General features: G+C 41.0%; 1 protein-coding gene across 4 annotated transcripts in view; it reads left to right on the forward strand.

Annotated features, from left to right (window-relative positions):
- The window catches only part of bdnf (brain-derived neurotrophic factor), a 42,120-nt gene that overhangs the window by 11,937 nt on the left and 12,634 nt on the right, over nt 1-17,549 (forward strand). Inside the window, exon 1 of one of the 4 annotated variants that reach the window (XM_053864707.1) lies at nt 16,627-16,649. The exons of 2 other annotated variants lie outside the window; for them this stretch is intronic. The gene's annotated coding sequence lies outside the window, so the exon portion shown is untranslated. Of the gene's footprint in view, nt 1-16,626; nt 16,650-17,302; nt 17,442-17,549 lie in introns of those variants that run through there. One more of the 4 variants, XM_053864705.1, reaches the window with a different exon arrangement.

The following is a 17,549-nucleotide window of genomic DNA, read 5'->3' on the forward strand; positions in this document are numbered from 1 at the left end:
CGAATCAGCTTGACATCAGATCCAAGGATGTCGACCCAGGACACAGGTCATAGATCTGTGAAACAATTTCGTCCTCTTCTGTGATCTATTTGAAGGTGACAGCCTCTCAAAATGCTTCATCTGGGTTCCAAATCTGCTTCATATCAAATGACAAATTATTTTTATTATTTATTCTATCTATTTATAATTATACACGATGAGAAATGTTATTGCACTTTTACATTTTACATTACGATGTAACAATGACAAAACAAAGCAGGCGTTTCTCCGGAAAATCACACAGCTTGTTGTGATGCTGCAGCCCCGCCTGCAGAGTAGACCAGCAGCTGGACATATTGGAGCCAGCCAGCCACGCTGGCGACAAATACTTCTCTGTCAAGATGCACTTGGCCTCAAATCACCGTGCCGAATTTGAATGCTACCAATGAATGAAAGCTAAGCTAACCGGAACATCAACACAGTGTTTAGTTCAGTATTACTGTTATTCAGCAGGTTCTTGTAATTAATCTAAAAAAAGGGGTATAAAAAATAAACGTATCATCCTGTTAGACCTTTCAAAAAATCAGCAATCACACCGAAAAATAGCGATTGTTGCACTCCTAGTTTTTATAATATCCATGAACCATCCATTGTCCACAAAAGCCCAGTTGCAAATAAGGAATTCTTTCAACACTGTTATTAAACAAAAATGTCTTGCCATACACTGCTCCCTCAGCCTCCCTGTGCTGGTCGCTATGTGTCCTAGTCTAAAGGAATCTTTGATAGAGTGTGCGTAGAAAAATAATATTCAGAAAATGGAAAAATGTCTCGATTTGGAAACTAACTCTCCAAACAAACCCACTCAGGTGTTTGGATTGCAACAAAAAAGTTTTTCATCAGCCTCCTGAATTTCCTATGAAAAAATGTTGTGGCAAATGTCTTGTGTTGGCAGGACCTTCTGCAGCGGGTCTAGTGGGGACGGGGTAAGATCTATAGTTTCCTTTGACTGGCAATGTCTCCTGTTGTGAAACAATGTGACAGAAATTCAGTACAGCTGTGATGGCTCAGCAGTGCTCTTTAGTCCCTCTGTTTTTTTCCAACTGAGTTTATCCGAAGCCCACCTCAACTGTATGTAGCCAGCAGATGACTCATCCTCAGGAGAATGAGCTGTACGGCGCAGGTAGCCTTGCAAATAAACATTTCACCATTTTCAGAGGTGATTCAAGTACTTTGCTGACTCTGAGTCCGAATCTACATCGTCCATGAGTGCTGCCACTGTGTTACCGCAGCTGGCTGTAAAACATCTGCACCTTATGTGTCCCTCCTCTGTGGCACATGCAGTGGCCATGTGACTCAGACACACATTGAGACGTTGGATGCAGAAACCAGGAATTTGTTTTGTCATTTTGTTTTGTTGACACAGCAATTTAGTCATCATTGCAGCAATTGCCATGGCGACAGGATGAAGTCTCCAACCTGTTGATATTAAACCGTGCATTTGTGAGCACTCGTTACTCTTTAGTGCTTCTTGAATGAAGGTTGACTCTGTCTCTTCAGGGTGGTTTGGAAACATGGAGATATTCAAATCATGTTTCTTCCCAGCAGCCCTACCCGTCTGTTCCCTATACCGGCTTCCTGTGAAGTGAGTCAAAGTTTGATGCTGGTTTTTTTAATGCGCTCCACTGCGGTACAAGGACAGTTTTTACAAGAATGAAACCGTGTTTCTGCAGCAGTATTATGAATGAATTTAATCTATTTATGGTTGCCTTTCAGAGCGATCAGTTTTTGCTCATTGAATGAAATAATTTAGGTGTTGTTTTTTGGAGGCTTGGCTTTTTCAGCAGATATACACGGCCCCCAAAGGTAAAGAAGTACACCCATGACGAAACCTTTCAGCAATATGCCACTGACAGATCAATACAGTTCCCTCATTACCGCACAATGACACGATCACTCAGTTCCCAGCCTTCCTCTACTGGTGAACAAAGCCTCAGGATACTTGAATTACTCAGTATCTCTGGGAATATGTCGTCAGTGATCCCAAACCAACCAAAGCAAAAGCACCCACTGACTGACCTCACAGAAACGCGGCTCTAATCCTCCGAAGCAACGACAAAATGGTCAGTGGTCGCCATTGTAAGTAAAACCTTTTGTCAGCCCAAACAGATTCGTGTCCTCGGCTGAACCTTGCCAGTCATTACATTTTGAAAAGCTTTTGTTTACCCCGCCCACCTCTAGTTTTGTGGCCGTCAGGTTCTGCTCTAATTGCCTATACGTCCAGCATAATCAATTCACTGAAATAATGAACACATGGAAGCAAAACGACAGCTGATTATTAGACCTTTTATGTGGCCTGCAGAATATTTGAAGTGTAGATGATGATAGAGATTAATTTCAGTATTCACTAAGTTAAAGTCCGGCACTGCTATTGGAGGCGACCGCCCTCCACCAATAAATTGTTTCCCACTACTGTTCACCAACCATGATTTAATGTTTTAACTAAAGATGGAAAAGTGGATCTAAATCTTCCTTTATCCATGGTTTCATACGCATTCAGATGTTTCTATGCAGATCAGATTCAGTGTAAAGTCAAAACGCTTTCACCTGGATGTCACATGTCCACAGCTTATCGAAGTTGTGAGAGTCTGAAGGACTCATTCTCATAGTTTTTAATGCAAGGGACTTTCAGTACATCGGTAGCTACTGAGATTCTGAGTCAGGGTTTGTTTGATCCACTGCACCATGCATCTGTCCAGACCAGGTTTTTCATGCTCTTTGTCAAATTTGGTTCTGACCTCTGATCAACACGTGATTTAAAGTTTTGTCTTCCAAGTGATTCTGATCTAAGCGAAACTTCCGCTTTGTATTTTTCAAGGATCAGCATGGTCTGGGTCAATGCTCTTAGCAAGCCAAGTTTTTAAACCCATGTGATGCCCAAAAATGTATTATCGGGGTCGATGTCTGGCCTTTGTTTGCTTGATATTATTCTGTTACTCTCTGTTCCTTCGGCACACTCACTCACTCTCACTGCTGACAGACTGTGTGACAAATATTAAAGTGTCTGTGAAACAAACATTTGAACACAAAATTGTATCATCTGGAAACAGGATGTGATGTTATGGTCGCACACAAGAAACCTGACCCTGTAAAATGGCAGTTTGGTCGCATGTTAAAGCTGCATAAAATACGTTTGGTCAGTGAATGTGAATCAATGCGATACCAGTAATGTCATGGTAAATCTGTGTGTGAAGCACCAAATAGACAACTAGAATTTGTTTTTGGTGAACGAGCACAAGTTACATTTTAGCAATATTTGGCCTTTCAGATAGAGTAATTACCAAAACATGGAAATGAGATGTTGTTTCTTGTTGTTTGTCTCAACTTTCTCAGTGAAAGAATGAGCGCTAAATAAATAGTGGGTGTATTTGTGATTGATTTTGACCTGGACTCAAAAATCAAGTTTGTTGGAACTAGTTGGGAAATTATATTCTTCACCAGTACCATGACAGCTTTACATCTTTGACTGTTTTTAGTTCTTTCCATAGTTGTGAATCAAAAACATGTACGTGTTTTGGACACCAAATCCAAACCTTGCCTAATACAGATAAAATAACCATCACAGCAGTTATCAATGAAACATTATTTTAAACTACATTTGACGCAACACGGCAACATGAATTGTCCGTGACAAAACTGGAAGCCAATTTTTCGTGCTGGGTGGTGACCGCTGATGCTGACCAGAGAGCTGGCGACGTCTCTAAGAAGCATGTGTATGTGTTTTCAAGAGAGCCACATGCAGCTGTCAGATGAGCAGAGAGAAGTGTACGACAGCAAAACATCTTGACTAAATCCCATTGCCTCTTGTCTTGTTGGTCCTTCAAAGTCTCTGAGGTGACAAATGGATACGTTAGCTGCACGTCAGCTCTGTGCTGTTGATCTACGTCACTTTTTAAAACTCTATTTTTAGACATAGATTAATACGCAATTTGCGGTTGTTTTATGTTCTAATACTCAAATTTAGATGAAACTTTAGCTATCGAATCAGGTTTGTCAAGCTAGAGGTGAAGCCGGAGACACAATGTCAGAGCAGTCGTTTTTGTTTTGCCACAATTTAACAGATTAACCTTCAAACACATGACCTGCTTTGAGAGGAAACTATTCCCCTCACTTGTGCTATGTAGTTCCAAGCATATTGAATGCAAGTTGTATTCACTCTGGACCAGCCATCGATCAAAGCTGAATTCTTAACGTCACTCCTTCATCTGTTGGAGGGATGGGGTATCACCCTACTTATGCCCTCCGCTACTTTGCATCTGGGCGAACAGTGAGCGTGTTTGGCATGTGCTCATAGAACTGGAGTTACGTCCAGGTAACTAGTATTTCTGTTTCGTACATGCTCCGCCCTGTAATGGACTTCACCATTGGTTTAGATGAGCTCTGAAATGAGATGAGCTACTGCTACCCTGATGAGAGCGGAGGAAAGAGGTTCAAGTGACGACGCCACATTGATCTTCCAGACTGAAAAATGAAATTTAGCTGAACATTTGACATGGTTATTTACGCAGTTCTCATTGAAACCGTTGAATGGAAGCACACTCTGAGACAGTTTGAAATAAATTATGAATCATTCTCACCTGAAAAAAAAAAGTCTCAGAGGTAGTGATGACATTTCTCGAAGGACAATTAGCGACAAAAGTAATTCATGAACCATTGCATTCAACAGCGATTGTGATAATTCTGTAAAAAATGGTGTTACCATGGAATTTGTAGTGCGTGCGCAACGCTTCTGCTGAGAGCTTGATGAAATAACCTTAAATCCACCTCTCTTTGCCCGTGCTTTCAGTCTCAATCGAATCCTATTTAAGCCTAAAAATGTTGGGCTACTTCATGAGTTTGTCTTCAGGTCTGCGTTTTTGCGCACGCTTCCCTCTGTTTTTGCGCTAATTACAAAAGAATATCTCACTTATAACTGAGTTGAGTGAGACACCCACACTCATTTACAGCGAAAGGCAAATGACCCTGGTGATGAGTCATCGTATTCACTCAGGGACTTGCTTCATTCAACACTCTGAAATCCCTTGAGCACCTCAAAGCAGCGGTTCAGGCCATCAGGTCTCATGATGAGAGTCTCAGGTGTGTCTTGCCGCTTTTTTTTTTTTTTTTCTCTCACATCAAACGAGGAAAAACATCCAACATGAGCACTGGAAAAACTCATCAAAGCGCCACAGTTGGGTTCTCGCGCTGTTCTCGACGCGCGGGTTCTCCAGCAGAGCATAATTGTTTTTATGTCTGCTGTCATGAATCGGAGTCACGATTTAAAACCGTTCCCATGTACGCCCTTCACACCTCCACACATCAGAGCACCCAGCGAATCAGATGAACGAGAAAAGCTTCTTCCACTGTAACAAACAACTGCTCGCAAACAACATAGTTAAGGTGTTGAAGGTGAGGATCGGATTGGGTGGATCATTAGTCAGCGTGTTGAAGTTGGAGGATGATTATTTTATGACCTTTGTGCTCCATCAATGTTTGCTGTCATTGTTCTGGACGTCATGCCATCTCTGTATTAACTGTCAGCCACTGTTACCTGAACCAATGGCCACCATGGAAGTAAAGGTTTGCTAGACATGGAGGGAGAGTTAGATGGAGATTCAAGGTGTTATTACTCACTGAACCTCATCACGATTACTTTCTGCTGTCATTTAATGTGTGTTTGTTCATTTTAATGTATAGAAATATGTATACCTTCATTACACTCTGAGGCAGAACCGTGGGTTGGTGGTTGGTGCGACAGCCTCACGGTATGAAATGCCATCTTTAGGTAACTGTGGATTAACCTGAGGGTTGCCTTCCGCCACTCTGGTTAGTTGGTGACTCTGAATTTTCTGTAGGTGTGGATGTGTGTGAGGGGATGTCGCTACAGCCATCTCACCCCTTGTCTAGGGAATGAGCGGAAAAATTGTGTTTGAAGTTTATTTACGATTTATTTACGTGTGGGTTTGGGTCAGTTAGTTGTGGGTTACGTGATGTGTTGAGAGAGTCATGTTTGTGTTTGTCATTGGCACATTGCTTTTATTGTTTGGTTGGTTGGTCAGTTTTGTCACTTTAATTTTGGGTGTCAAGTCACGTGTAAATCCAAACGCGCCTGGTGAGCTGTCTTTGACTGGCTGCAGATGATGGTCCACCTGGTCACACCACACAGTATTTTAATGACTGAAAGGAGGCAACAACCAGACAAAAATGAGCCGATTGGTTTTACCATTTAAGTGCACTGAAGCTTTTGAAAAAAATCTGAAATCCAAATTTCCAAAAGCGAGCCTGTCCTCTTTGTCTAACCACAACTCCTTAAAAAAAGAAGAAACTTAGCCCCGTTTTTGGGCATTTGGCCTGAGGGTTGTGTGTTATCTGGCTGCATCAAGTTTACTTTGTTTAAGACAAGAATGGCTGGCGCAGTGAATGGAGGGGGCGTGTTTAGGGGTGTAACGGGAGTCTTCAACAGAGAGAAAAAGGCTCTGAAAGGATTTTGATCCAATGATATTATGTATCTCTCCTAGTCTAAGTTTACAAAAGCACAAGAGAGCAAAGCATGTCTCTCTGAATAGTGTGTCTTCTTTGCACTGTTGTACATCCATCGTCTTTGTGTTGCTGAATTTGGCTGCTATTCGGCACAAAGGAGACAGTTTGTCCGACCCTGACAAGTGCACTTTTATTTACAGCAGCGCTTTGATGTATGGAGGAACCTTGGACAGGATACCCCTCAAAGACAAATGCAGGCGAAACCCCACTCCACTGTATTGTCCTCAACAATCCCGCTTCCATGCTGTGAAAAAGAAAATGTGTTTTTAATTATCTGTTTGAAATAATAAATGTATGGTATGCTGTTTGTGACGCTCAGCTTAGAGCCATTTTTGTTACTTCAGCAGACAACTGTTGAGTTATTAGCTTTTTAAATCATTTGATTACATGTTAAGAACGTGTCAAATGTGAGGCCCAAGGGCCAAATCTGGTCTGTCCACCATTATACGTGGCCCTTGAGAATATTAAATGTATGTTGTTGGCTAAAATCAAAATCTAGACTAGTTATTTGCTAGTTGTCACAATGCATGTTGATTTTGTGACCTGCAGTGAGATGGCTTCCCTCCAGTGCTTCTGGTTCCCTCTTCAAGAGGCGGTTGTATGGCTCTATCAATGTGAAACCTGCCCGAGAAGAGAAAAAGTGTTTGTGTCTAAAGGAGAAAAATGGTGTGTATCAGTGGGGAAGCACTATGACTATGATACTGCAGCGCCACACACGCAGTACTCCAAAGTCAGCCTTTAAAAACAACAAATTCTCTGAGAATTTAATAGCGTGCTGACATTGCGTTCTCTTTTGATTCATGTTTTCATCATGATTTGAGTCATTTAAATTCTGTTTTGCCACAGTTTATTGAGATTTTTTTTTGGCCCCTTGTGTAATTTGCATCACATGTCAAGGAGCTTATCCTGATTGGATTTGAGAGTTAAGCTCTTTTTATTATTCTGCGACTTTTATTTTCTTAGCAACAGCGAGCTTCCAGCACATCACATCATTGTTTGGCTGGACTATGAAACTGACTTCCTGTGACCTCCTCCTCTCTACCTTGCCTCACAGTATCACCTAAATGCCACCATTATGTGAACATTTTTGGACATTGTTGACATTGTTTCTAAATACATGTACTGCATGCTCATCAGTATGATCAGCTTATATTCAATACGGTACACTCACGTTTACTTTTTGATCATTTGTCCTACGAACAGTTCACAGGGACCAACACACACATTCTTCCGTACCTGCATTAGGCTTATCTGATCCTCCAGCTTTTAGCTTCATTTGGGCCACTTTCGTTTGTTTTTTTATTATTATTTTCAATGGTCTGAACGTCTGCAGAGAAAATGGCTGCATCCACCATACATGACAGACCGTCATAATGTTGTCACATACTGTTTTTGTTTTTTCGTTAAATTAATTTTAACCAGGAGATGAATATTAAAAAAAAATCAAACCATAATCAGTAAAAAAAATATAGCTTTTGGCTGGATGGTAAAAGCTTGAGACGGCGAGGCTCAACCTTCGTATCAGTCATTCATGTGCTGAATCATTTGGGTAGATATCAGAAGGTTCACACTGTCACACTCCCCATACACAGCCAAGCGCTTCAACAGTTTGTTTCTTAGCAGTTCTAAGTCGGGACAGCAACACCTAGACACTGGTGGTTGGAGCAGATGTCACTGTAACTTCACATTTTCCCTCTTTTGACAATCATTGTGAACTAGCCTAGCAAGCATGTAAAAGACAATAATGATGTTCCCTTTATTTTTATTATTATTATTTATTTTTACAGTGATGACTCCAAAACATGATGGAAAAATATCCAAAATATATATTTAAGTAACAAGGACAAAATGAACCTGAGAAGATGAAAAGTTATTGGATATTAACAAGCAGGAATATGCCATGAAACCTATTGAAATGTTTCATTTTACATACACTTTAATTCGAATATAAATCAACTGTGTATGAGACGTTCAAGGGTATTTCAAAAATATATTTTCAGTATTCCTTCAATGTATTTTGAGGAACAAGAAAAACACAAAAATGGCCAATGAAAAGTAGAACATCTTAGTCTCAAAACAAGAACATGCTATATTTACTGCTGAAGTGATGGTGGAGACTAAAAGCGAAATAACAAAAAAAAAAAGGCAGAAAAATTGGGACATATTAGTTATAGTTTTAGTCTGACGTCAAACGGGCCACGAAAATACAGGCATATGGCCCCCGGGCCACACCTTGCCCAGGTCTGGCCTAGGTGAATGACCAATAAGACCTGGATGCAAATAATACAAATAGTGTGAGTTTTGGAGACCTGACGTCTTGTGTGGTGAAGGGGGTCTTGAGAGAGTCTCCTCTACCTTGACCTCAAATCAGTTCCTGGTTGTCATTGAAATGAAAATTTGGCCCTGCCATGAAAACGGCACGTTTGTCATTGGGTGAGAGGAGGATGACATGCTTTTATGTTGCTTAATTAAAATGTCGTTCAGTTCTCAATTTGGGTCACAGCGTGTCATTTAAGGCCGACAGAGGGTTACAAAACAGTAGGGTTCCTGGTTGTGAATCACACATGAATTTTCCCAGATATTCCGTTCGCCACCTCACACAGGATAACAACCGTGTGCGTCACTCTGTGAAGAAATGTTGTAGCACGGCTTGTTGCTGGAGATTAAAGACACTATTTTTGCGTCCAGAATATAAAGCCTTTTCTGATCACTTCTGTGTAGGTCGTTGGGTTCGTCTTGGTTCGTCAGCTTGGAAAAAATAAAGAAACTACAGCCCTTTTCAAACCTGATTTGTAGTGCATCGACAAGGATTGTTGCACAGACTGAAGTCCTTCACCCTGGTTGATGAGTTGTTTTTTTATCCACTTCTCCACTAATATTTCTTTTCTTTTTTTTTCACACGAGAATCGTCATACATCTCTCACCATTACCTAATTTAACAGTATATCGCAATATTAATGAATGTTATTTTAACTCCTAAAACAAGTTATAATTCTTTCTGAATGCTGTTTTTTTTTTTTTGTTTTTTTTTTATGTTGCACATTTCCACTGCATCATGTGCTGACTGCCCTACAGTAGAAAAAAAATGACAGAATGCACTCAGTACAGAAAACTAAAACAAAAAAACTATATTAAGGAATAATAAAAGCCTTGACTAAAACCATAAAAACGCAGATAAAATGATAAAACACAATACAGTATGAGCAATAAAACAGGTGCTCAGGTCGTATTAAAAGCCGGTACAAAGAGGTGTATCCTTAACCTGGATTTAAAGCGCTGTAGTGAGTATGAAGCTGTGAAATCTGGAGGGAGACTATTCCTCAGTCGGGGACCAGCCACTAAGAAGGTGTCGTCCCCTCTGGTTGGGCCTGAGTGTGAAGTAAAAGCGAAGCTACTCTGTGAGGTATGAGGGGGCAACCCATTTGAACTTAAATCAATACACCTATAATCGAATAATGCACAGTTGTGATGGCTAAACACAATCTTTTTGTTGCATTGCTCTGAAGGTCAGTGTCTTGCGTTGTATTTGGCAGATCATATAGGCGCTTACCATTTGCGGAGTTGCCGCGCATGCAAAATTTCAGGTCACTACTACTGGGAACCAATAATGCCTCTGGCAGAGCAACAAAATGCAAATATTTCTATTCAAATTTGCACACTGAAGCTTAGCCAAGCACAAACACAACACAAACCCATCCACCAGGATCCAGAATTGAAATAAAACAATGTGGCATTGACAATGACATTATAATCATCTTTCAATGCTAAAGTTGAAAAGCAAATTATATGATGAACACACTGGGCTTGTTGTTTAAAGTCTGGATATGCATATGTTATTTCCCTCTTAATGCTGGATTTTCGCTGTGATATCATCAAAGAAGTGGTGCGTGAACATGACACATTTTGAGTAAAATATTTACAGTGGTTACAATGGAAGACTCACACCAAGCACTTTGTTCATGGTAGAATGTGTTACATGTGGCTTCATATTCATAGACTTGGGTCAAACATTTAAGGTACTCTTCAACAAGCGTCTTCCAATGCTGGAATTTTGTTCCATTTTTTCTGAGTGAATTTGTCTGGCTGAGCCCGGTCTGTTAGGCACCATGCTCTCACACTCTTTTGCATCTCTGCTTACAAATATTTGAGAGGGCTGAGTTCAGGACTTTGGGAAGACCCACATCAAAACAATGACTATGTTGATCTACGGCTACCAAGTGTTCCCCTAAATACCAACACATTTCCATCTGGGCTTTCCTAAGTTGTTTACAGAGTGGTTGGTCCTGGTATAAAGTAACATTTTATGCCTGATGTTCAGGGGAAAAGTGGCCTTTTATATAGTTTCTTTCTGTAAACTGTTTCTAGTGGATTTAATTTTCTTGGGTGTAAACTGATCTTTGGTGTCGTTCGACTGTCTGCCTGTCTCGCTTCTGAAGACTGGCTGTATTGTGGTATCTTTAAATTCCAACATACTGGAATTGTTTCTCGATGGAGCTGTGAGTCATGTCCTAATGCTTACCATAAACTCCGGCACAAGCGTTTCAGAAGTTGTTCATTAAATTAGCAGCTCGGTCGAAGGATGTATTTAGACAGGGAAGGGAAATATACCGGCCAGAGCTAGTTACTCATAAATTCTTGGTTGCTGTTGCTGCTTTCAATAATCTATTTTACTGATATACGTATTATGTAGATATAACAACTATTGCAGTATCTACTGGTATCATTTCAATTATTCCTTTTTCACTCATCTAGTTCAGCCCTAGGAAAGCTTGCCAAAACTTCTCCTCTGTCTGAGGACCATTGATCAAGCGCTATGAACACTTTTTAATTCAGTTCCCTTGATGCATTAACAAGGAGGAGATTCATAAATTTAAGGTTAAACACATTCATCTATGGATTAAAGCATAAAGACACAAGTAAACTTGTTTCATATGCTCTGAAATGCGGACTATTTCTTATGTATAAACTCACATTGTCGTAAAATGACACATTTGAAGCTGTGAGAGCAGTTAAACATGTTTGTCATTGGTCCTTCTCTGCTAAAAGCTCACGTTCAAGCTCTCTTATTTGACTAAGGAGCAAAAGTATTTTCAAAAGTCATTTGTGTTTCAATCCGCATCATCCCTATTTCGGGTTCACACTGGGGACCTCGCTACCATTTATCCTATTGCGCTGCCCACCTGACTAACAGACAGCAGCAAAATTAGCACCAATGCATAGCTGTGGCTGTGAAGTATGGCGACAGCAGAGCAATCAGTTACTGGATCCATTACTGGCTGAGGACCAGAGCTGTGAGTCACTGACCGATACTGACAACTAATGCCACAGAAATCATTTTGAAAGCTCCACAGCAGAAGAGCAGATGCACCACATCATTGTCGACAGTTTAATACAAGTAATCACATTTGCTGCGTTTTACACACACAAATGTATCTGATGATGACCTTCATTTTCCAAAACTAACTGTTGCGCCTCAATCCGCAAAGTAGCAGACTGTGGTTTTGAACATGTCAGCTGCTCATTGTTTGTCCCGGAGCCTAACTTCCTGTAGATACAGATGGTAAGCGGGGAGGTGACGCAGGGATACGACATGAGGCGATAACCTCCCATCAGCTGCCTGGCTATTTTTAACCGCAGGTACTACTAACTCATGATGCTGGATTACTGCTATCAATATTTACGGAATACAGATAATGATGGGGCAGAGATAAACTACAGTCCTGGCATAATAGTTGCCATTAACATGAGGGGGAGGAAAGTGCTGATAGACTCAAATATTTCGGCTGGCACTCGACATTTTACTAATGATTCCAGAGACCAGCACGGGCCCAAAAGTAATTAGCAGATGTAAACAGGGAGGTATGACGACCGTGCTGTTAAAAATGCCTTGAACAATAGTTTTTTGGTCATTAATTGTACGCTGGGATTTACTCTCTGGGTCAGATTGTTACCTTAGAAGGTGAAGGAATACCCTTATTTTGGAACAGTACAATGACGTGATAATACATTGTAATAACCTTAATGCTACCCCCGCTGATGTTCTGGTGACAGTACATAAAAAAATTCTATTATAATTGAATTATAAATGAAAAAAAAATACTCGTATAACACTGTAGTAGTTTGCCGCCCTCGTAGTGTGAAAATATTTCAGCTAAGAAAGAAAGAAAGAAAATCAAATCTAATAATCACAGTACTTGGAAGTGGGCATGCAGGGCATTGTTCACTACTGGTGTTTTCACTATCGGTGTGCACTCTTGACATTTCTTCTCACTAGTGTCTTAAATCACAGTTGAAAGTACAATAACAACGTAGTTTGTCACATGAACGTTGATTCATTTCAAGTCCATACAAGCGAATGGCAAAACGAATCCGAATGAAACCACAAAACGCCACCAGAATCGAATCACATCCAGGTTTGCAGGTTTCTAACCAATCCTGAAGTAGACTTTAACATACCTGGTGTGGTGAGTTGCCTGTTGCAGCAGAAACAGACAGTCATCTGACACTGGGCTGGAGAGAGTAGAAAGTTTTGATGTATGATAGCGAAGTGCCATCATCAATTTGGGCGTCAAACCCCAACATTCTTCCTTCAAGTAATCTGTTCAAACCACGTCGTAATATTTGTTTGGTACATCCTAACTTAAGCCCATACACTATATGAATGTGCTTTAACCGCTGAGCAGAACGTTACTTGACTGCCATAGTAGTGCAATGATATTCACCAGATTAAAAACCCTATGATAGTTTCGTCTTTCATAATGCTGATTGTTTTAATCCCACAAAGACAATAATAGTATTGCTGTGTTTTAAACCTTACATGTTGGATGATTTTACTATTCATATTTCTTTACTACATTCAGCTGAAAAGGTTGCGACCCTAAACGTTATAGTTCACTTCCCCGGTCTTCCTTTTCTATGTGACCAGCATGTTCTATAAATCCTAAAACAAAAAATGCAGCTGCATTTTACACTGTTGAAATCTTAGTTCTCCTGACATATTTTTAAGACACTGAACTGCTGACAAATCAAGATCAAACTCTACTGTCACGTTGTGAAACGACCATCCTTAATACTCTAGTCTACACTAGTTTTTGCCTTAGAAGGACACTTTGACCCCCTTTTATTGTGTGCAGCAGCTTCTCACCCTCCTGTCTGTAGCATGACAGCGGCTGTAAACGGTAGAATGAAAAGACTGATCAGAAAGGTTCTGTGCTGGGATGTTCCCTTGACCCACATGGCAAGAGGATGTTAGTCAAGCTCTCATTAATGTTGTAGAAGCTGCCTCAACCTCCACATGTGACTCAAACTTCACTGAGCAGCGTCAGGCTCATACATCCACTGATTTAAAGAGAGGTTCCGTCGTTGAGTCTGCAAGTTCTCCCCGAGCTTTCATGGTCTTCCTATTTCAGTTAGATGAAGTGGTGGATAGAGATGAGTTGTCTGTCAGGCAACAACCATGTAGCTGGCCTGACCATCGCTTCGTCTGACACCCGTGACCGCCTTATCAGAGCTTGCTAAATTTAAAATATTTCAAAACTGTATGATATTCCAATTGAATCTCCCAGCCTTTTTCTTGTTTTTTGCCACTTTCCCACTGTACTGGTGTCATTTTTCACCCAAGACAGTGACAGAAGTTAGTGGGTTGTTGGAGAAAAAGCGGTGTACCAAAAGACAAAGCCCTCAATTGAGCATTACGCCCTGCTCTTACTTGCTAGGTTTGGATGGAGACCGACAGAACAAGTTGCCTTGCGACATGATGGCTGGACACATTCAAATAGATTAGGAGGAGAGCATGGGCATCCAGGGGAGATTCAAAGTAGAGCATCTCCACGTCTGAAGATGGTTGGTGACTTGGGTCGGGATGCCTCCCCGATGAGGTGTTCTGTTCATATCTGACAGGAAGGAGGTCCCTGGACAAACCCATCTCTCATGATTGTTTTGCAAGTAAACTAAGAATTTAATGGCAGCTCCTTAATCCCACCTTGAAGTTTATATCTCCACAGTAAATCCAACTTTCTTTCCAATTATTAGCTTCAATCTGTGCTCTTTTTTCTCCATCTCGATCCCACAGAGCTGCCTGTTGGTGAGCCTCCCACCTACCGGCACATATTCAACTTGACAACACAGTTAGGAGGATTTATATATGAAACCGGGGGGTGAAACAATTGATCTGTGACCTCAAACTCTGCCATAAAATTCTGTGGTGAAGAGGAGGGCATGGATAGTGGAGAAAGGGACAAGCATGAGTCAGTACCAGAGTCTGTGAAAAAGCTGTGGGAGCAGAGGAAGTGTTAACAACATCACAAGTAGGAGCAAGTCAAGTTACCACGTCAAGAAGCACGAGTAGGATAATGGTGGTAGGCGCTGACGGGACACATGCGTTCGACAGTGGTTTCATCAGCCCACAGGTGAAATAATCATCTCCCTTATGTGGCTAATACATGCCACCTTTCTTTCTCCCATTTGATTTCTTCACGTCACTGACTTTTACGAGCATCATAATGAGTGCCACATTTAGACAGAGGAATAATAAGCCGAGCGCCGCTCCCTCTGTACCTGTTGCATGTCTGCTTCATGAACACAAGAAATGTCATCTAAAAAAAGAACATTATAAGTCTAGTTTTATCAGATTATGCCATCTTGTGTCTTTGACAAAGAAATGTTCGCCAACATTCAAGTTGAGACTGTGTGATCTTTGTGTCAATGATGATTCCGCGACGTGAGCCGAGCGGTCCACTATTTATTATGAGGAATTGAGAATAAATATTTGGATGATTTTTGAATTTGCTCTCACTCTGTTGTACATTCTGCTGTTCTGCATCCACAGCAAGTGAGGCTTCAACAGGATATCGATGCCATTGGTTCGTTTGAACTTGAAATTCACACTATTTACATGTAAGTTAATGCATTAAGATTAATTTATTTTATTTTTTTGGACCTTTCTGGTGTCATGTGGGAATTACTCAGTGTTGACCAGCAGGAAACCAAGAAAAGAAGTGTATCAAACATCACCAAGGGTGTAGATATGTGTAATGTGTCTGTGTCATGGATATGTTTGATTCACTTCATTAATGCCGTTCTGGGAAGCTGTAAACTGAAAACTATCTAATCTCACCACACACTTTATAGGAAATCCACTAAATCTTGAGTACTGATTATTTACTTCTGCTGTGTCATTGTGTACTATCACCTGTGGGAAATATAAAGGTGATTCACAGGTGACTTAAACATTTGGACGTCACATTCCAGCTGTGGTTAGCTCCGAAAGCCTTCTGCATACATGTTAATTTATTTGTTGTTACTATAACTATTATTACTATTACAATGTTCATCAGTTCATTCATGGAAACCCACACTAAAACTGCTGTCTGGTTGTCAAAGTATTGTTGTTATTCATACTGCTTAATACTCGTTCAACATTAGTATCATCAGAATTATTTTTGCCAAACTACATTTATGACAAATCTTGCTCGTAATCGTAATTTATTTAAAGAGATACGTCATGTCGTCACACGTTTAATAAGTCTACCCATTAAAGTGACTTCATCTTCAGAGGGCGAAAGTGTTTATTTTAAATGTTTCCTGTGGTGACTCAGATGCGGAGATAAGGGTCTGAGTGGCATCCAGTTACATAAAACCGTCTTTCTTCATTGTTTTTGTGTGTTTGTGAGTGGAAAAAAAGTTCAAGTATTTGTCAGATTGTTGCTATTGTCTTTCCCAGACACCCACGGATTCCACTAACGCAACACCCATGCGGTGTGATTCCCACCAATTCTGTCCAAATAGACATTTATAACGCAAAAAAAGACGCTTTCCCGGAGAGAGCCCTGAAAGTTTTTGGATGCTGGCACCGTTTCAGACAAATATCACCTATTACTCATGTTACTTAGTACATTTGGGGCTTCACTTGCAAGCGCAGCGCCTCGTCACTGCATAACAATCAGATGGCTGAGTGTTGGCAGTACAACTGATGGAATTTTACTGAAAACAGATTTCGCCTGTTGAACTTCAAGATATTCACGACTGGAGGGGGGATAAGTCCGATTGTGGAGGTTTAAGTTCTCAATACCCTGGACCCGAAGGATTTTAAGAGCGTAAGTATAAAGGCAGCAACAAGTTTTTTGGAAGTTCGTTGTTCGAAGGGGTGAAAATCAGTGCGTAATAGGGAGCACCGAATGGTGTCGAGGTGTTTGGCGGCTTTTAAAGGTTAGAGTCGGCGAGTGAGGGAGAGCTAGATCATAATAAACTTGGATTGCAGAGGCTTATTTCACTCACGTAAGACCCCTGATGGCGATGTCCGGGCAAGGGTGTTACATACATCACCACGCGCTGCTCCTGCGGACACGTCAAGCGTCTTGAAATTTGTTTTTACCAGAAGCCACCGAGGCTTTTTTTGGTCTTCCTTTTTTTCCCTCTTTTTTGGAGTTTAAGCACGGCGATATTGCAAAGGGTTATTAGATTCACAAGTCAGCGAAGTGGTGGGCGATCTACTGAGCAAGCACAACTTCATATGATGACTTCAAACAAGACACATTACCTTCCAGCATCTGTTGGAGTGAGTGGATATTAAGACACTTCTATATCCAGGACAGCGTAGGGGAAACATGGTAAGCAGCTATAATATCAAAAGACAATACACACGCTCTCACGCACGCACGCACGCACACTCACACACACACACACAGAGGCAGTGAGCGCACATTAGCAGTAAATAGTCGTGCTTGCTGTTTGCTCTGCATTGCTGGAAGGGTTGGACTCATGTAGCTACTTGACAAAGTCAGTATGGACACCCGTGTCTGCTGTTGACAAAGCTTGCGAGGGGAGCAAAAAAAAAGATTGTCAGGCTTTTTGTGGGCTCAGGATTATGCCGGTACAGTGAGAGAGAGGTAAGGAATGATTGCTTTGTGTCTGCGCGCAATTCTGGCTCTTATCATTTATGCATGCCTTTCTTTTTTTCCACTTAAGAGGAGCAACATGTGACACTTATAAGGGGC

This window comes from Synchiropus splendidus, chromosome 5, assembly GCF_027744825.2.
Source record: "Synchiropus splendidus isolate RoL2022-P1 chromosome 5, RoL_Sspl_1.0, whole genome shotgun sequence".
Lineage (NCBI taxonomy): Eukaryota > Metazoa > Chordata > Actinopteri > Syngnathiformes > Callionymidae > Synchiropus > Synchiropus splendidus.